At 41.7% G+C, this 21588-nt stretch overlaps 1 long non-coding RNA gene across 5 annotated transcripts in view; it reads left to right on the top strand.

Moving 5' to 3' along the window:
• LOC148222307 (uncharacterized) overlaps positions 1-9734 on the top strand; it is a 43276-nt gene extending 33542 nt beyond the window's left edge. For 3 of the 5 annotated variants that reach the window (XR_015806180.1, XR_015806183.1, XR_015806179.1), the window contains 2 exons: positions 744-894; positions 4203-9734. This is a non-coding gene — a long non-coding RNA (uncharacterized LOC148222307). The remainder of the gene's footprint in view (positions 1-743; positions 895-4202) is intronic. The other 2 variants (XR_015806182.1, XR_015806181.1) reach the window with 2 other exon arrangements.
• The last annotated feature ends 11854 nt before the right edge of the window (positions 9735-21588 follow it).

Genomic DNA, 21588 nt, shown 5'->3' with positions numbered 1-21588 from the left:
CTACCTTATGTATAGGGAAAAAGGGAACACCACAGCTGCCAGATCCCAGACTCTACACCCCTCCTCTGTGCATTTCCTGATTTTTCCTCCATCTAATGGATCAATATTTGTAAATTCAATGAAATATCTTGGTTTTAACAACATTTCATGGGCTCTTCCCACCTTTTAGCCCTTGCTTAAAATCCTGTAAACTGCTGAAAGGTGCAGTCCATGGAACAGCAATGACAAGGAGGAGGGGCAGAATGGTCCCACCACCCATGGGTGTCTGTCTGAGGTTGTGTCTCTGAATGCTCACAGCTTCTGACAGCTGGAGAGGAACAGAAATGCCTGAATTCCATCTGCCCTGTCCATACAGGTGGAATTCCAGGTGCTAAAGAGCCCCCATATTAGATTACCACCAGTGCCTGAAAAACACAAATGACTGAAAGTAATTTATAAGAAGGAACTTTGTCTTTCACAATTCATGAAGAAAAATTGTTTAGAATGAGCAGCTCTTTGATTTGAAATTTAATTCCCTCAGTTCTACCCAGCTTGCTCCCAGCATAAAAGTATTGGAGAACATTCCATGAGCATTTAGAGCAGTGCCTGTCCAGCACTCAATCTGCTGCTATTTCTTTATCTTCCTTTTAAATGTCTCTTCACGATGAAGGTCTGTGAACAGAAGTGTAGCAAACCTTCAGAAAAAATATTGCTTTACTTAGTATTTGTTATTTCTTTCTTCATGAAATGACTTGGAATCTGAGGTGTGGACGTGCAGAACTTTTTTGGGACACACGTGCTGCCAACAGAGGCTGGAGTTGTAAGGGACAGATGATGACTGCAGCATCCTCTGCCTTCTGTGGGAAGTCTGGGTGGGAGAGGTACCTCAAGGAGCAGCTTAAGGAAGCTCCACAGGTAAATGGAGCCTTGCACTCCCTTCCACTGCCTTCCTTTCCTTCCACTGCCTTCCATTCCCTTCCATTCCCTTCCATTCCCTTCCACTGCCTTCCATTCCCTTCCACTGCCTTCCATTCCCTTCCACTGCCTTCCATTGCCTTCCACTTCCTTCCATTCCCTTCCATTTCCTTCCATTCCCTTCCTTTCCTTCCACTGCCTTCCACTGCCTTCCATTCCCTTCCATTCCCTTCCACTGCCTTCCATTGCCTTCCATTGCCTTCCACTGCCTTCCACTGCCTTCCATTCCCTTCCATTCCCTTCCATTCTCTTCCTTTCCCTTCCTTTCCTTCCATTCCCTTCCATTCCCTTCCACTGCCTTCCTTTCCTTCCATTCCCTTCCATTCCCTTCCATTCCCTTCCATTCCCTTCCATTCTCTTCCTTTCCCTTCCTTTCCTTCCATTCCCTTCCATTCCCTTCCATTCCCTTCCACTGCCTTCCTTTCCTTCCATTCCCTTCCACTCCTTTCCATTCCCTTCCACTCCCAGTGAGCTCTCAGCTGGGACAGGATGTGGGAAAGTTTTTTTAGCAGACTTCAAAAACCTGCTTGCAATTCCTGCCTGCACCCCTCACCCAGTGAATAATTTGACTCCCTGGCTATCTTCCAAGCCAATAACGATGACCAAATTATTTTGAACGTGCAGATGGCAATGAAAGGGCACCAGGTGCTGTTTTATTGTAATAAAGATGTGCAAACCTTTGCATCACACCAGGTTATTTATCCACATGAATCATCAGGATGCTCAGCTTCCTCCCCTGCTTTAGTAAATGTTGAATAAGAGGCATCAGCTGTTTCCAGAGTGTGCCCTTCTGTATGTGCCACAGATATTTTGCTTTGGGCTTCTCTTCCCCACTCTGACCCACAGAGGCATTCAGGGGATCTTCTCTTTGATTTAAATGATTACTGAGCAATTGGAAGCCCAGATGTTCAGTGCCTTTATTGCTGAGTGTTAGCCTATAAAAGAGAGCAGGCAGTTAGTATGTGAAGGGAGGGTTTTACAGCATATAAATGTTATTTGGTACATTAAGTGACATTATTTACATCCAATTTCGCTCTCTAAGGTGGCAACCTGAGGCAGTAACTTACCATGATGGAAAAATAGCATTAGCTCTCCCATGTACCTCGTGTCTGATTTACAGAGGCAGAGAAACAAAACAGGCAGACATAAAAGGAGAGCAGGATAATATTGGTAACCAGGTAAGAGTACCCTGCTACCCCAGCAGATCTCTGATTGCCAAGTTTTCTGTAGGATTAGGGCAATAGCTCTGTTATGTTGTCTCTAGGAAAGACTTGAAAGTCAACAGCAAAATCACAAAATTTGCTCTTGCAGCCCTCAAACAAGATCAGGATTTGGTGAGATCACAGGAAGAAAATTTCCATTTCTTTCAATTGTCACGCTGATGTATGAGAAAGAACTTGAGCACTTGACATTGATTCAATATCACTCAACTCTGCAGTAACTGGAATTTCTTTTTGTGAGAGAAAAAATTAAACTGCTGCCTTCAGTGGTTTAAAAATGGAGGTGAAGGACTTTCTGATCAGGGCAGACACAGCAAGGGATGGCACAGCTCATAAACTGTTTAATATTCAAGTAAAACTTACATCTGCCTCCTTTGATCCCTGCTCGAGTGTCTGAAACCTGCAGGAATCAAATACATAAATTGATTTTTCTCTTTTTTTTTGTAAATTCCTGTCACCTTTTGGCAACCTGAGCTGGCATTAACCATTGAAGGCCATGGTGAAGCTCTTCCTAGTAAAAGAAGTGGCCTTCCACTAGGAAATGTAAATTTGCCAGTACCAGAACTAAAAAAAATACTGTCAGCAAAACCCATCTGTGGTGGACAGGGCCCATGCAATCAAGCCCTCTGCAATACTTTTGTTATTGCAGCTGCTGGTTTATTCTGTTGGTGCATATTATGCTTTTTTGAGCATGTCAGTGCTTGTGCAGGTTTCATCTGTTTTTGTTCAGAGCACAGAGCACCTGCAGACACCTCAGCTGTGGTTCTCCAGCCTGGCTTTGTCAGGGAGCACACTGCTGCTGCTAAAGGATTTTAATAAGGCAGAAGTGACAACCCCAGTGAGGCTGTGGGGAAAGCTGAGGGCAGAGCTGGGGGTGGGCAGGGTTAATAATGGCTGGAGTATTCCTTACAAATACATCAAACACATGTGAAACCCAGCTTAAACTGCAGTGATGGTTTTAACTCATGAGATCAGAGAGTTTCTGACTCACACATGGAGCAGCCATCCTGCTCTCAGTCCAGCACTGCCACAATCACTGCCATTGTTTTTCCCCCATGGAAAGGAAGGCTGAGGGATGATCCATTACCAGTCACAGCACGTTGCTCTCACTGATTGGAAAGCAGTCACACACCACCAAGCATTTATTCTGTTTACTGAGATGTAACACCGAGGAACAGCAATTCACACCTGCAGTGAAGTTGTTACACCTCCCATTTCTTTTCTTTATTCTATTTTTATCCTTCTTCATGTTTCCTGTTTCATTTTTCCTTTTTTTTTTTTTTAATCTTCTCTGTCTCTCCTTCCCTCCCTGCTATGATGGGTGTCAGTGTCAGCCCTGACACTTCTCTTAAACCTGGAATAAAGGATAAATGGTCAGTGGCACTTTCTCAGCTCTCCAAGGAGCATTACCCTGGCTGGAACTGATGATTTTCTGTTGGACAATCAGTTTAAACACCTCTGGCTTATAGATGAAGTATACACACAAATTATGTGTATATATTCATATGTATAGTTCAGACCAAATCACATCAAGCTGTGACATTTAAAGAGGAGAGCTTCTTTCTTATCCATGGGCTGTTATGTAATATCAGGATATCTTCCAAAACCAAACCTGTGACTGAAGTCTAGTGAGGGACAATAGCATGAATTAATCCTTCTCTCTGAGTCACTGGTTTAGTCAGAGGATCATCACATCACAGAATATTTAACACTGGTTTTGAAAAATATCTGTTCCAGTCAAGACCAGTCACAGCCTGAAAGTACTGAGGTGTTTCAGTAATCTTGGAGCAGTCCTTGGAAAGAAAGAAATAAATAGGGCAAGTGAAATAACTCTGAGGCAGCAGGAGCTTCTGTGTGAGCATTCCATGACTATTTTACTTTGTTTGTAAGGGCCATACCCTAAATACATAAATTGAGGACAGAAACATCCCACTTGCCCAATACTTATCACAGACCAACCCCAGAGTTTTCAGATGATTGTTCTTACATCTCCAAACAGGAGACTTACCAATATAATGTCTCTCACAGGAACAGGTGGGCACAGAAATTAAATTGCTAAAAAAATTTAAAGGTGGAAATCAACAGAGAACTGGATGGTAAGTAAATATTACATTTGAATTGGTCTTAAGTGTTAAATAATGGATGTGTGTGTATGTAGACTATTCAAATGTTTTTGATTTCTTATGCTGAAGATTAAAATTTCCATTAGTATTCCACCTCTTCAGTTTTGCCTGGGGACTCCTAATTATATTTTTGAAATTGCAACCAAATAAAAACTTATCAAAAAAGAAACAACCAGATAACACAATAAGGAGCTTTTTACCCTGTTCTTCTTCCCTGCATTCACTGTTTAGCTCTCTGTACAGGCCTTGACTGCAGACTCACCTTCCTTAGCTCCTGCATCTCCCCATCATTTTTACTGCTGAGCCCCTCTCAAGGTGGTTCTGAGCAGTTCCACCAAAATTGGTGTCCTGAAATGCTGCTGAGGAAGCCTCAGGACCAAAACAACAGAGATTATCTTGGGTTTCATCTAAACTTCCATAAAGTTCCACGCTCAGTGAAGAGAGGATTATCTAACTAATGACCAGGTTCTACTCCATAAACCAAGGCACTCAATTGCTTTTGAGAAAATGTTGTTGATATTTCACCTGTAATACTTTCTGCTGGTGAGGCCATTTGAAATGCAGTTTTATGCAGTTGCTAACGTGCCTGAGCAGTGTGGGAAGGTGGGAATGTGCTGACAGGGCCCAAAACTCCAGGTCTATTCTGTTTTCAGAAGTGTTTTCTGGTGAAAAGGCAAAAGTCCTGCTGGGAGGGGGGTGCTGCATGGTGATGTTGGCTGCTCTCGTGCTTGCCCTGTGCAGTTGCATGGATATTCCAAAAATGATTACTTTTTTTGTTGTGCTTAATGGAGAATTTGCTATAAAGCCCTAAAGCATAAGGGTTAAGCTTCTTTTAAGTCTGAGTCTACTAAATGAGTCTCAGATCCAGAGCATGTCTGGGAGCCAGTGACTGCCCAGTGCTGAGGAGGCTGAGACAGCTGCTACAGCCTCATGGCACTTGCCAGGAATAAAAATATATGTAAAGGCAGTGGGCATAACTGTAGGCCTCAAAGCACTACTGAACTTTCTTTATAGCTTATTCCTACAATCTTAATTGCAGTAAATTTCACTGAACTGAAAGCACCTTCCAAGGGCCTGCCTCTGCTTCCCTCACGTGAGCTTTAAATTGTGTTTTTATAATTAAGCTATAAATTTTAAAGCTATTTTAACTGCACTTTTCAATATGCCACAGGTTGTCCACTTGTTGTAGCTGGGGTTTGATGGTTGTAGATCATTTTCTCTGCTGTGCTGCATGAAGAAAAGCTGTTCCCAGGGCAGGAAAACCTTTCTGGGCAAATGGCACCTCTGGGTCTCTCCATAGGGGGTACAATAAATGTTTCTGATCCATATGCCACACAAAAAAAAAAGAAAAAAGAAAAAAAGGGAAAGGAAAAAAGAAAAAAGAAAAAAAAAGTTTTAATAGTGAAGTGACAGAATATAAGTGTAATCTGAGAAATGCTATGTTTTCTGAGATTATTGGTATGATAACATCAATAATAAACTTGTGCTGGTGAGGTTGGCCACCCTAATGCCACATTGAGATTATTACAGGAGTTTCCAGCTACAATATTAACTATTTGAGGGGTTTTCTAAGGCAGGAATTAAAGATCACCCACCAACACATAAATGATTACTCTGGAAAGCAGGGAACCTTTAACGGAGATATAGAAAATAAGATATAAAACTGGCCACTAAATAAGGAAATAATGTATTTTAGAATATGAAAATGTTTTGAAGTAAATAACCCTGGCTATAATGAAGATTACCTGGATTTTTGCTCTGTTATATCAAAAGTAGGTAAAATTTTTAGTCAAAACATGGAGAAATTACCCTGTGCCTTTATAATGCTGTGGCAGGGTTTTGAATGGGTTTAGTTAATGTCCATGCCTGGGTTTTCTGGGTGAGAAAAACACGGCCCTGTTTAATCTGCTTTGATTGCTCTGATTTTCTTTTAGTTAGAGAAACGGATGTGCTGCAAAAATGAAGTTTTGTTTTGCTTTTACCATTGTCTTTTGTTATTACAAATGAGGTTACAAAGTGCTCTTTGACTTGAAGCTGTTGGTCCGGGCTTGCTGGGGCTGGGCCAGGGCAGTGGCTGTGGCACAGAGCAGGAGGGTGGCACTGGCATTCCAGTCCTGGGGCTTTATGGAGCCCTGTTTGGGGACAGCTGGGACAGACCAGCTCGCCCAGTTCCAGCATCGCAGACACCTCCAGTAATTTGCTGCTGTGAATACCTCAGGAGAGTCACTGTGTGCTCTGCTGAATTAAATACCTTGAGCTAAGCAAACACAGGGAGACTGCCCTGACTTAAAACTTAATTCAGCTCTGAACCTGTGCACTTGGGTCTCCTGCTTCATTTCACTGAAGTGTGTTTGTGTTTAATATTTGTTGGAAAGGATTGCACAGTGTGTTCAGTATTTCTTTCTCCTGGTTTTCATGCACAGAAGCCTCTGTGTGTGTTTTAATTCTAACCCACAGTCAGATGTCATGGAAGCCAACTCAGCATAAAATCCTTGTGATTCCTGAGCTTTGCTGGGGCAAAACATGTGTTAACCGTGGCACAGCCAATCTTCCACCAGAGAAAGAATTAAATTAACAATTTATAATATATATAATACATATACTATATATAATCGATATATATTATATATCTTATATCTTATATCTTATATCTTATATCTTATATATTATATATTATATATTATATATTATATATTATATATTATATATTATATATTATATATTATAGATAATTTATTATTATTACTACTATTATTATGTTTGGACCACTTCTTAGAAATGTGTACAAGCAAAGCATAACACTCCAGAGAAAGCAATAATTTCTGTTTCTGAGAGCACACATATTGCTCTGATTGACTTGGGGTTACAGACACACACTGGAAACAGGACACGTGTTCACAGTATTTCCTCAGCACTTTCAGCTCCTTCCAGCCTTTTCCCTTCCCTTTACAGCAGTGTAGAGTACACAGGCTCAGGTTTTTTGTTTTTTAGTTTGTCTTGTGTGAAGGACATTTTCTCAGTCAGCCTTATTTGGTAGAATTCATCTTTTCCTCCAGATTCCACAGGCATCTCATAGAGCCAAGACATTGTAAAGGACCCAGGCACTTACCATTAAAATCATGGATGCTCCCAGATTTTCCTTGAGAATGAATGGCTTCCAGCAGCACAGGACTAATGAATCTCTGTTCTGGTGTGAGCCCCATTTCCAGGATGTCTCTGCTGCAGGAACATTGACACCCATGCTTGTTCATACAAAGGATGCTCATGCCTTGCCCTTTGATCCTTCTCCACTGTTTCTCCTCATTTCTGGTTATATTCGTCTCTAAAGAAAATTCCAGTGGTTGTTGGATTGGTTTTATTTGCTCCAAACTACTTCCCTCAGTATCCAGGTGACTGGTGGTGTTATCTTATTCTCTTTAAGAACTTCTCACATTGTCACCTCGATTGTTAGGACTTCACCTCCCTCCTCCGGTGACTCCGAAGCTCTGCTGGATGGGGACTTTTTTACCAAAAAGTCAGGCTCTGAGAGAGAAGGGAAGGCATTTCATCATTCACCGTTTCATGATTTTGGTATCAATATGAATGTGATTGCATGAAACACTCCAAATTCCAGTGCCACGATGTTGCAGGGGCTGCTGCTGCTTCAGGCTGGATTACACACCCAAAGAGCTTCTGGAGATCTTATTAGTCCCCAGATGAAATCTGTGTTGCTGTCACATGTGTAAGTACCAGAGTGTATTCTCATGGACAGGCAGTCTCTGTCCTAACCCAAAGCCTGGCTCTGGCGTGGTAGGAGCAATTCCTTGTCCAGCCAATGCCTGGAAACCCTGGAAGCTGCTGTTTGCCACCTTCAGTCAATGTGGCTCGTGGGCCAAAGCAGTGCCAGAGTGGCTCTGTGCCAGTCCCAGGGGCAGAGGAGCACTGGCCCTGGACAGAGCTCTCTGTGGGGCTGCTCCATGGCTTTGGGCTCCTGGCTGGGGCTGAGCCATGGGGCAGCTGCAGCCCTGGCTGTGCCCTCCCAGTGTGGCACCAGAGCTGTCCCCTCCCGGGCACAGGGACTGCCAGGGACTGCACACAGGCTGGGAGTGCTGCGGGTGACATCCGTGCAGGGTCAGAAACGCCTCTGCTTGCATGCTCTGTCCTCTGTGCCTGCTCATTATCAGCCTGCATTGTATTCCTGCCTTCAGTGAGTAGGTTGAGTAATTTCTAATCTGTGTGTTTGGACCAAGAAATATAAATTTGAGCTTCACTGTAAGCTTACAGTATTTTAAATTCCTTCCAAGCTACCTTTGGCCTTGACTGCACAATGTATTTACTGAGGCAAAAACAAGAGGATGGTAATTTTCAGCGGAGCACACCTGCAATAATGGCTCACAGCATTTAATTTTTCCCTTGGTTTCCTGGTAGACTTTGTTTTGACACCTGCAAACAACCTTTTCCAAATCAAAGCGAGCTCTTTCTCTCCATGTCATGCTGCCACCCAAGTCGAGCTGACAAAGTCCAACTAGGAAACAGAGCAATTACAAACACAGTTTCCTCTGGTGCCTGTGCTGTTTTTAGCTTTGCTGCTCTCCCAAGAAGAAACCTGTGCCTAATGTTTCCAGCTTAGCATGCAAAATTAATAAAATCTGACAATTACACTGAACAACATACAATGCAAGTTAAGGGATCCTTTTTGATGTGATTGAACTTGAAGATATTAAATTGGCTCCTTCTTCTTACACTATTTTCTGGTTTAGCACAAAGATCATAAAATGTGTATGTGGAGTGATAAACGATAATTGGCTCTAGGCAGCCTTTTCTCACAGAGACAAAAGAACAGTTGTTATTGCTGTACTCCTTTCAATAAATACACTTGTAAGCTGCGGCTCAGCTGGGCTGCCCTGGGAAGAGGCAGCCTTTCGTGAGGAACATAAAAGAGATCAAATTTATAAGTGGGCATGTAGACTGAGGAGAAGGGTATTTTATATATTAAGGACATATAAAGAGTATTATCTGTGCTCACACGGTGCCAAGAAATATCTTACCAGGAGAAATGCAGTCTGAAATGAATCCTGTACCATGCTAGAGAAAACCATGGGTTTACCATAGATGTAAATCAGGTCCTGATCCAGTCTATAGAGGGTTTGGGAATTAATTCCTTATTCCTATAAGATTGTCTGATGCTGCTTGGGCTCACTTTGGATTCCAAGTCTTAGACTACAATATTCCATTTGTTCCCTTGCTTTCCATTTGTCTTCATGGGAAGGATTTACTTAATTTTCAATATATTGATCATGAAACCTCATCAGCCAACTTCCTTCTCTACTCTTGAAGTGTCACGTGTGTCTGACAGTGACATTTTCCAGGATGATGGATAGCACAAGACGAAAAGGCTTAATTTAAGGAAAAATGTCTTTCTTTATTGTTTCCTTTCCTTCGCATAACCAAGAATAAAAACCAGTTGTTCCTTAAATTAGATTTGTTGCTTGTATTTTTTTGGTGTGTGTTTTTGTTTACTTCATGACACAGAATAAAACATTCCAGTGCTATTGCAAACAGAATTTCAACCATTATCTAGAGTTTCTGGGGCTTATTCCATAATTTCTAGATGATCCAATTTGATGCAGCATGGTTTAGATTACACCAGACTCTGAAATGGGTCTGGGATCACTCATCATGCTGTTTGGAGTTCTTATATTTCCAGATTATTTATCATTCTCACTGGTAAGTGGGAAGGAAGAGGAAGATATGGGATATATTTTTTTACAAGGTGTTTTCCACAGAGATAAAAATATTGCAAAATTATATCAACGTTCCATTACTTCAATTAACTAATTTTGTTCATGGCTTGTCTTCTTGCAGCAGGAGCTAAAAGCAGGAGTGAATAACCTTTAAGAAATTGCTGTACCATTCCTTTGGAAAAGCAGGGCTTGTTGCAAAGGGTGTGCAGCTGCCAGCCTGATTTAGTGACTAATACCTGTTTGGACAGAGGCTCCACGAGGCTGCAGAAGAACCTTGGGAGTATCTTTTAAAATTGACTGGGAGTCTTCATGAAGTCAAGGTCCCCTGCCCTTGGCCTTGCTTCTGTTGAGTCCAGCAGTCGAGGAACGAGTCCTGAGCCCTGGCAGAGTTACAGCTTTACTGAGCCTGCTGAGCAGAGCTTTGTTAAACCCTGGTGAGCAGAGCTTTGTTAAACTCTGGTGAGGAGAGCTTTGCTGAGACTGGTGAGCAGAGCTTTGTTAAACCCTGGTGAGCAGAGCTTTGCTGAGACTGGTGAGCAGAGCTTTGTTAAACCCTGGTGAGCAGAGCTTTGCTGAGACTGGTGAGCAGAGCTTTACTGAGCCCTGATGAGCAGAGCTTTGATGAACCCTGGTGAGCAGAGCTTTACTGAGCCCTGATGAGCAGAGCTTTGATGAACCCTGGTGAGCAGAGCTTCGCTAAACCCTGGTGAGCAGAGCTTTACTGAGGCTGGTGAGCAGAGCTTTGCTGAGCCTGGTGAGCACAGTTTTACTGAAGGAATATGTTCAGCTGACTTTGGGCCTGGCCTAGGCATTTTGGAGCCCTGCACAAGCACAGTTTGGTGCCTGTGCTCCCCAGACTCCCTGCAGGAATGGTGCTCTGCTGCTTCCAGTTCCATTTGCATTCAGCCAAGGGCAGCCAGGCCCCGTGAATGGGGTTGGTTCCTCTTCAGATCAAAAGCAAGCTGGATCTTTTTAGGCTGCCCATGGGATTTGGTGGTGTAATATGGGAATACCTCATCGTGTTCCTGTCCTGGCAGCTCTGGCAGGGCTGGGGCTGGCCAGCAGGTGATCCTGGAGGATAACACACCTGGGCAGCCCCTGGCACCCCTGGGCATGAGGGGACACAGGCACACAGAGCTGGGCTGGCCCAGCAAAGCTGATGTGTTTGCCATGCTCTGCGTGGTCTTGGCTTGGTTTTGTTCATGCCAATGTAGGCTCCTCTGAACAGCACAAAGAATCTGCAAAACCTTTGGTGAAAACCAACCAGCTTTCACATTAAATGGTTAAGAATCGAAATAATAACTAAATAATAATAAAAATATTGTATGAACACTTAAGCCATAAGCACTGACCCCTGGCTATTAAGAAAAAAAAGCATAAATATTTATTTGAGAAAACTGCTATAGGGCAGGAAGGAAAATCTCTAATGTTTGATAAAGCTTGAATCAAGTTCAACAGATTGCTCATGTCCAAGCAGCTCTGTGGCTGAGCATGAGGCCAAGGCTGAAGGAACAGAGCTGAATCACCTGGCATGGTCAGCTGGAACCCTCTGAGTCACACACCTGCACTTACTGTTAAATAAAGGACACAACAAATGACTGGGCAAGTAAAGCAAGACAGAAATCAAATTAACTGCCCGGGTTTGTCTGATGGATAACTGGGTTGTTTTTAAGATACTGAGGCACTTTATGCACTCCAATATAAAATGGCAGAGATCTTTTAAAAAGTGTCCTTTGGCTTATGCTGAGTATTTTTTAAAGCAAAAATAAATGACAACTTTCTAATTTTAAAAAAGACTCAGAATTCCTTTTGCTGAAATGTTACATCATTCTGTTCCTTTTTGCTGTTCTTCATGTTATGATTTTTCAATATTTTTTCCTTTTAAACTATTATCACAAACTTTTACAATGTTAGGCACAACATATTACTTCATAATGTCATTAATTAGCAGAAGTTTAATAGCTGCCAATAATCATAACGTGCTTACTTTTGACTACTGGGACCCCATCTGTTCTGCTACTTTAGACCTAAATGAAAATTATGTAGTGCATTACTGAGACTTTTTACACGTGGGATGTGCTGGGAATATTTATATACTTGAATTTATTTTTTTTTTTAATAAAACAGCTTTCATTGATGAAAAACTGAAATTACTGAATTTTTTCAGTAATATGCAAAATACCATTTTTCTTCCGTTTTATTCTCCTGATAGTCAATATTGTTACTAAGCTTGGGTTTGTTCCTGAATGGTAGCCTGGTGATTAACACTGTTCTGTGCATCCTGGTTGTGTTCATGTCCCTGCTGCAATTGGTCAGTGCTCTCTTCCCTCAAAAAAAAAAAAAAAAAAAAGGTAGCTTTTAACAGCTACAGATATTTGAAGGCTCATTTTTAATTCTGCATGTGGAGGTGACCCCTCTGACTCTATTGTTCCTCCAGAGTTTACAGGGGTTTTTCCCAACCTTTGTGAATATCTGTGTGGATTGAAAAGAAAACCCAACGTGAAATCTTTCTTTCCTGTTTATTCTGCCAAGTCTGAGAGCCTTTGAGTAAGGCAGCACTCTGTGGAGGTTATCTGCACTTAGTGTGCACATTAAATATTCCCAAATGGGGCAGGAATGGGAGGGTCAGTGCCTTTGACCCTGTGTCTTCACTCTGCCCCTGTCCACTCAGAACCTCGGCTCCACTTCACTTGAGGGTTTCTAGAACAAACAGCTGCCTGCAAAAAAGTTCCCAAAGTGATAAAAATAGGAGCATGTCCTTTCCAATGCAGATCTGCAGCATTACTCACCTAAATGTGAAATGTTTCAGAGGCCTGTGGAGGTTATTACGACACAGCACGTCCAGGGCTCTGTTCTAGCAGGCACATCCCAGCTCCCAGTGTCAGGGGAAAGTTGTGTTTGCTATGGATGTGTCCCTGCAAAGAAAACACTGCCAGCTCTCAATTGCTGCTGATTTGGTAGAGGAATGTGTTGTGGAAGAGAAGGCAGAAACTGGGAAGAGAGGAAAAAAAAGAGATTAATGTTGAGTCATGTGTTGTGTATGGGCAGGCAGCTGCAGCTGGGCCTTGAACTGGATATTTGGATAACTGCAGACTGGGCAATTTTTAGCTCCTGCTTAGACATGCAAACAAAGATTTCAAAACTTCAACTGAGAACAAGAATTGGAGGCCCAGAACCTGTTTACTTTGTTATTGAATGGAATCTCAACTTCTCAAAACATGGCTGCCCTATCTGAATGGGTTTTTAAAATCCCCTTCTTGTACATTTAATTTGAAAATATGTACTAATAATGGGAAGAGCCTTTTTGTGCTGCATCCTGTGTGACATTGGAAATTGTGCAGAAAAGCTTTGTGGTACTAAAGGGAAATGTTGAGAAGGTGTCAGTCTGTACCCTCTGAGGCCTCTGCCACGTTTTATAAACCCATGGCAGTGCCCAGCATTCCTTTCCAGGTGTGCTGGTTGCTGCAGGTGTCCTTCTAAGGTGCTGCTATCTCACCTTGCTTGGGGTCAGTGTGATGCTCAAACCAGGCTGTGCCTCTGCCCAGCTTATCTCCTTTTAAGCTTGTTTTTAATTACCCTTTTGTCATGTGTTTGAAGACCTGTAGGCATGAGCTATGGATAGAATTCAATTTTTTTTCCCCAGAGAGATGTCAGCATGGAGCTCCTGCCCGGACCTGAGAGCTGCAATGTGTCCTCCTCCCTGCCAGTGCACAGCTTTTGAGAGCCTTCTTTTCAGGAGAGTGGACAAAATGGGCTCTCCGAGGCACTTGGAAGATTCCAGCATCTTTTTATCTGAAACAAGGACATAAAAAGCAGCTGGGCATAAAATATAGCTGAACAGATGAGATACACAGTCTGTTTTCTCCTAAGTAAAAATAGATTGCTGTTCATTTTGAGCCTGTATGATGCAATAAGAGTTCACTTGCAGTGTAACTATATCTTATGCTCCAGAGGAGTTACAAAGATGAGGATGCTGCAGTTACTCACCTCCTTTGCCATTGTGATTCCAAGAGGTGTCAAGGGAAAGAGCAATGTATGTGCTATGTTATTATCGACATCCTTTTTCAGTGCTTCACAAGATTTTCTTCTGTAGTAGACTTTATGTCATGAAATACATAAATATTCCTGATCTCAAATAAGAACTCAAATCATCCCTGCAAAGATCATATAAAAAACCACAACTAGAAATCCCAGTAATATAAATTTTTAAACCATTTTGCTCAACTACCAAAGTGTTAGGCTTAGCAGATGTCTTCTTTTCAATTTCTGTAAACATTTACAGTCCTCTAAGGTAGGTGAACACTTAACATTAGTTAAGATTTTGGTACTTGCAGCCATAAATTATTTGTGACTTCTGTAAATATCTTTATACGTCAAGAAATGCTGCCAAGTGAACACTGGTCAGGTATTCAGAAACACCTTGGATGAAAAGAGACTGCTTTAAGGTTTGGTTTGGTTTGGTGGTTTTTTGTTTGTTTGTTTTTCTATTCTCATATGACCTAAACTAAGTCTTCTCCTTTGAAGGGATGCTGTCTGTGACATCTGCCTTAAATATACCTTTCATGGCTGGGAGACAAATTTCATTTTGTGAAGTCACAAACTGTTCTTCACTTCCCTGAGTCATCCCTGAAATAACTAAATTTGGGTCAAGCCCTTCCTCCAGCTTTGCCTGCTGCTGAGGCTCCATGTGCTGCTTGCTCCTTTCTCTCTTTCCAGGTCTGTGTTTTCCACATGAAGGTGGGAAAAGAAGCTGGAGATCTCATCAGAAAGGGGAGCTTTTGCTTTCTCCCAGCAGAACTTGGGAATCCCAGCGTGCCAGCAATGAGTTTTAGAGGTGAAGGGAACATTTTCCAAATGCCTTTTGCCTATAAAGGTGTGTTGCAAAGCACATGCCCTTTTTACTGCCTTTAATTGCTGCCTTTTTGGAGCTGCAGAATTAAACTTGGAAGTAAGAGAAGAGAAAGCTTTAGAGAAGTAGATCAGCAAACAGATGCAACCAATTTTATGAAATATGATTCATAACTTCTAGCTGTAGACTTTCCATTTGTTCACCCTTTTGCTGTTCTGGGTTGGATTCAGAAACTTCCTCTTGAGCCAGAATCTGAATTTAACTATGAAAGTCCTGGGTTATAGAAATTATGATGTTCTGTATATATATAAAGTACCAATTTCAGTCTTTGTGTACCAAACTACAACCCAGAAACATGTGAAATGACAGCAGACAGTTTTGTTTTCCCAGGGAGCCATAAAAATGACCAATTGACACAACAATGTCATGGGCTGCAGCTGGGCATTGAGACACAGAGCAGAGAACATGGCAGCAGCTCTTCAGGATGTCCAACACCTCCATCGAGACTGCACCTCATACTCTTGCAGAGTTTTATACAGTTTATTGCTCTACTGTTCTTCTCCTAGGCAGTTCCAATCAAACCGTGCTGAAATTCCATTCAAGGAAATTCTGTCAGGATAATGAAGAACACCACATCACTTCACTTTCCTCCAGCTGAAAGTGAGAAGTTGTACTTTGTATTTTGCTGGCTGAGAGTATACAAAAGGAGAATAATTTTGGTCAAAAACCCCAGCTTGAGTGTTTTTAAACTACACTTGTGCTTGAGGGCAAAACCAAGATTACTTGAGCAGAGCTTTGAAACAGCATATTCCAAACAGAGTAAAGAGTGTATGTGGGGAGGGACACATTGACAATGCAGTGTCGTAATTCGGAATATCTTGGTGTGTAACTGCTGGCCTGGATGTTCCTTGCATTGGCTCTAAATTCAAACATGGCTGGCATTCCTCAAATCCATTTATAATGCCATGAGAAAAAGAAGGGTGCAGCAAAATCAAACACAAGTCCTTGCCTATAAAGATATATGAAGTAGGGGTGGGGGAAATGGCAGTAGTGAGTTTGGACTTGCTTTCAACCATTCTTTGTGTCATCTTCCCAAGGCTTTCCACTGCTGGAACCTCCTCTGTGTGTAGCTGTCATAAAGACATAAAAGAAAATGGGAACTCCCTTCACAGAATTAAAGTCTGACAACTGTTATCCTGAGATCTGTTTTGTTTCATGGATGTTCCAATTAAGTTATTTTTGAAGTTATATTGATGAAATTAGAATGGAGAGATCATTTCTTGGAAGAAAGTGGATTGCTGAGGCAACAGGGAGGTGTCAGGAAGTGAGTTTATGCAATTTTATTAATGTCTCCTTTGGTTAAGAGAAGAAAATACAAATATTGTTTAAATACCACAACTCTTTTTCTAATGAACACCTATATAAACCAGACTAGTATGTTCTACATTTTCTCCCAGTTCATCTGTAGTCCTCTAGTCTTTTCAAATAGCCACAGAGAAACATGGGGACATCAAAATGTCTCTTCTCCCAGGTGGAGAGCCCTGCACTGCTCACCCAGAGGCTCCAGCACATGCAGATCAGCCAGGGTCATCCAGCTCTGTGTATCCAGACCAAAAGATTGCTCTCTGAAGCTGTGGAAGCTCTCTCACCATTTCTGATTTTCTGGTGGCTGTTTGCCATTTCCACATCCAGGGCTGCCTGTTGGAGGCTTGCAGCTTGGCAAGATGAGAAGCAGCAATGGCAGATCCACCCAGCCCCCAAAGTTCACGGCAGGTTTTTCTCAAGTTTTTGATGGTTTGAGTTGGTTTTTCTTGTTCTGTACCAGTTCTTCCACCATCTGTGCAATTCCCATTAATAGTTGTGAGTGATTTGTGTGTCTAATTCTTCATGCAGAGTGTTGAAAATCTACCCTAAAGCTATGAAAAAATAATGGGGAAAGCATGTATAATTGAAAATAGTCTTAATCACTGGAATGTTGAAATCCACATGGCTTGGAAGACTTGAAAGATTTCTTGTTTTAGAAAAGCTGAATTGAAAAGTGCTGTCATTTTCTTTAAATACATTCTTTTGAATAAAATATCAATTCCTGGTGCCAGCAGCAAGCTTCTAAACATGTTCAAGATGACATGATTGATAACAAGAATGCTCTTCTCAAGATGTTTCTAATTTTGTCTCTCTGTATCAAGAACGTTAAACTTCCAACCTGATACATGATATAATACCGAATATTTAAATCAAAGATTAGTATTTTTTTAAAATGTCTACTGGGACTTAATGGAAATCTGAGAGCAGGTTGTTGGCTTCAGAATGTGGATAAATTCCAGAAGCTGCCTCTTGAATACAAATAATTTCCCACTTGATCCTGCAATGGTGGGCACAATCTTGTTGCTATCACAAAACTAGAATCAAATAGTCATAAATGTTCTGTCTCTGTCTCCAAATCTCAAAATTAGGTAAGAAATTTTGGCTTTCATGGCTTCATGGTAAGTCTATATCACAGAGCTTCCAGTTTTTGAAACTTTAATGTCCAGCATCTGATTTGAGATGAGAATCCTCCTTCAGTTTGGGAGCTTTGGCTGTCTCTCATGCCGTGGCAGAATGTCAATAATGTTGTCTTGGCCAGCAAGGATCTTTTTCTACCTGTGGAAGAATGTCCAGTTTGTCCAGGAAAGAAGTGATGCTACAGCCTGTGGAAATAAAGAGTGACCTAAATTATCCCATCTTAACTTTGGGAACCAACCAAAGAACTCTTACTTTGTAATCAGGAAGTATGAAAAGTTCATTTGATATTTTCCTTAATGTGTCTGAATGAGACCAGCTCTCAGGGTCGCTGTATGCTCCCAGTCAAGAGCTGGGTTTTGTTTTTCCAGCTGAACAAGGTGATCTCTCCGAGGGTTGAGGCAGACACACGTTTGAAGGTCAATGTCATTTCTCATCTAGTGCTCGCCAGCTGGCAATCTCCACCTGTAAATCTCTGAATTAACATCATGGCTTTAAACAATTAAATTTCAGGAACAATATGTGACTAATTAACAGCAGTGGAACTTGGTATGGGAAAGAAAAATCTTCTCCATTTTAATTTAAAATGTGTCATAGTACCTGACTTGGTATTATATTACTGTACATCAATGCCAGACAATGACAGCACTGTAAATAGTATTAACTGGCTGGCTTAGGGAAAACCAAGAAAATTTACAGTTGATGTATCAAATTATAGCTCAGGTTCCAGCCTCAAATTATAGGCTTGTCAGAAAACATGGTGAAATAAGAGGAAAATGCTCGTTAGTTTGGGATAAAATGGAAGCAGTTCCCTGGATATTTAGTTTGGGTCATACTCTGGAAGCCTCCTGTTGGTATCTCATGAAGACTTTCTGTAGAACCTCCAGATGTTTTAACTGGTTTCAGGAGGAGGAAAAAGCCTTTTGGGCTCATCAGAAACCAAATTCCTCACAGCTTTTCAGTTCAGTCAAAAAATAAAATCTCTGAGGGGCAGAAAGCGTTAGGCAGAATGAGTGACCTCTGTGTGAATGTCACACACAGGACTGGGAGGAGGAACAGGGCAGGAATTGCTCTGACACTCAGGGATAGGGCCAAGTGTGTGATTCCCTTGCTGGCTCCACTCTGGAGCAGGCTTCATCCTGCTGAAGTGCAATCTGCTGTGCCCAGGTTTCTACAGAAACATTTATTTCAGAAAACATCTATGGTTTTCAGTCCTCTCCAGCTGTTGAGAGTTCACCCTCTAAAAATTCTCTTCCTGCCAGTAAAGCTCAGAAACAAAATGCAAAATCTGTCTAGAAGAAACCCAAGTCACTCTTTTTGGGGAAAAAAAATCTCTTGTAAGGCCATCCTTTAAAATGCATCTTAACTCTGTGCCGTGGATCTTCTCCTGTCTAGCTTGCAGTCATTACTCCTGGACTTTTCACCTCCAGCAGTTCCTCCCTAGTCTTGCTTTGTTATTGTATTTACATTGCCCTGATCTATCCCCTCTGTGCAGTATCATTTTCCACTCCTCACCTCCTCAAATGGGACGGCCTCACATGCTCAGCCCGTGTAAACTGGATTAGTTCTCCTCTGGCTCGGAGTAAATCAATGGGGCTGCCGTGGATTTACACCAGCTCAGGATCTATCTTGGGGCTTTTAATCATTGTCCCAGTAATCAATGGCACATTTGTACCGTGCAGGGCTGCAGGCTGAGCTCCTGCCCCTGGAGAGCTTCTGCTCTTGGTCCTGCTGGTTGAGTTCCATTTAAAGTGGGACTCCTGCATGCATAGCTGGGGGCACAGGTGGGACTTTCCACACCTGAATATGGGAGAGTAATGGTTCTAAATCCAAAAATATATCTCTGTGTCTCTTTTGGATGTTGTCTCTCAGGAGGATTCATTGCTATTTCCTTCAAACCCATGTTGCCAAAGAAGAGAGTTATTAAAAAGCAGATAAAGAAAATGAAAGATGGATTCACAAAGGGAAGGGAGTTAAGAGTTAACTGGGTTTCAGTTGCTGCCAGATTGCATCTAGTTTTCAAATGTTTTCTGGGGGAGGATACTCACATTTCCCATCTCCAGCTGGGTTTGGGTTTCCAAATCTCTGTCAAACTGAGCCCGTTTCCTTGGTAACAATCTCACTCTCCCACCTATGAATAAGGACAATTGCTTCTCTCTGCTGAGCGGGGATGGTGGGGCCAAAAGAGAAGGACAGAACACACAGAACCTCCACACAAATTCTGAGTGGTTGGGTCTCAGTGGATTGGGTAGAGATTACAGGACATAGGTAAGGATGGGAAAAGATGCTGCACACACCAAGCTTTCCTCCAGACCTGACATTTTTGCTCCATCTGGGGGCAGTTTTACACATGAACAGCTGCAATGATGAATGAAAAATGTGTCTTGCATATGTGGATGCTTGGGAGCTTTGGAGGTTTTGTCTTCTCCAGACATTTCCCTTTCCCCCTTGACTAGCCCTAAGTCTATAGCTAAGGTCAGCTGTTGGTTTGAGGTTAGTGGCCAAACTCAAGATCTGAGAGACCAAAATCATAAGTTAGAACTAAAGTGTCATTTCCCCTCTTTTCATTGTGCTAAAAAAACAACCAAGATTTCTTTGAGGTTTTTAGTCATCCCTCAAGGTTTTTCCATGCTATTGCTTTAGATTTCAGGCAAATTTTGAGGTCACTGGAATCTGTGTGTATTGGCAGAAATTATTTTATTTCCTGTGTGCTGTGGCAGATGTGGATTTTTTCTGTGAAGTCCCTCTTTGCCTCTCCTGTTGGAGTCCTGCTTTAATGGCTGTGCCTGTGCTATATGTGATGCATTTGATACACAGAGAGTCTCTGGAAGGCTTTGTTACACTCTGACAACTCCATCCCCTTATCCAGCCTCCTGCCTTAGTTTACATTATGCGATGGAGCTGACACTTCAATTATAATTTTTGTCAAATACTAATAGACTGTTCAAACATGAGGAAGCCTAAAAACCAATTCTCTCCTTCCTTGTCCCAGTTATTCATCAACAAAACGGTTTGCTTATTCACTGAATTGATTTTCTATTACTTTGTAAAATCTAAACCCACAGTAACTATTTGTGATACTTTGCATCAGTTATTCCCTCTAATTGCTTTGTCCTCCCATTCATATGTCTTTCTTCAGTCCCTCTCTTCACCTGATGGACGTTTTTCAGACAGAGCTAAGACTGAGCTTCAACTTCCAACAGGAGTTGAACATCTCCCAACAGGATTGTCATTTCCTGTCTCTCCTGGACTATTCTGAGAGCTTAAGTCTTGGCCAAAGCACTGGCAATGGATTTCTCAGCGTTTTCAGCACTCACTTTAGTCCCAGCTGTGGAGAACATCACCAGCTGCACATAAACCTAACGAGACAATCGTTAATGGGCTTGGTGGTTGGAGCCTGGATCTCCAAAGGTCAGCTTTAAAACTTGCAACTGCACTTTTCTGAGGTGGTCCAAGTGCTCTAGACATAACCTGAACAGCCTGTAAACTAGAGAACATGCAGAGAGTGAACAAGGGACTGATGGTGGACAAGGGACTGATGGTACCTCCAGTGGACATACAGTGTTTACTGTGACTTTTGTAAAGAGGAAATTTGGAAGATTGGAGATAATCCCACCATACTTTATAATTGAAATGTCACTCAGAAAGTATGCTGCCATGCAGCTGATTAACAGCAAACTTTGGTGGCACATTAATTAGTATTTAATCCAGAGGATCTATTAAGATGTGATAAAAATATCTTTTTTTTTTTTCCAGTAGTCATTCAATTACAATGCACAAATGATCTCAACCATCTTCTGAGTTTCACATATTTCACTTAAAAGCCTAATAACCATGTCTCACTTCTGTGAAAGCTGGCACACACACAACAGACTCTCCAGATACAGCTTGGATTAATGTGAAGTGCTTATGATAAAAGAGCAATTGTACATTTTTTAAAGAATAACTAATGCCAATAAATACAGCTTAGATGAGTCTGTTATTTGTACAGTGTTGGTATTCCTTTCTCTCCCCTTTTGCTGAGTGCACTGTGTAGTTTCAAGACTATCATTTATCTTTCAGCACCTCTTTGTTGCTTTTCTGAAATCAATGACTTAAAATAATGTGACTTAAAAAAAGTGAGGGGAGGAGGGAGTTGTGCTCCTGGATGGAATTATTTGTAAATAATTTATCTTCTTGAAGTGTTTTTTTGTTCTTTCTTCAACATTCTTGCATCTACT

The sequence above is a fragment of the Sturnus vulgaris genome, chromosome 12 (genome assembly GCF_052056855.1).
Source record: "Sturnus vulgaris isolate bStuVul1 chromosome 12, bStuVul1.hap1, whole genome shotgun sequence".
NCBI lineage: Eukaryota > Metazoa > Chordata > Aves > Passeriformes > Sturnidae > Sturnus > Sturnus vulgaris.
This window is presented reverse-complemented; position numbering and strand designations above follow the sequence as displayed.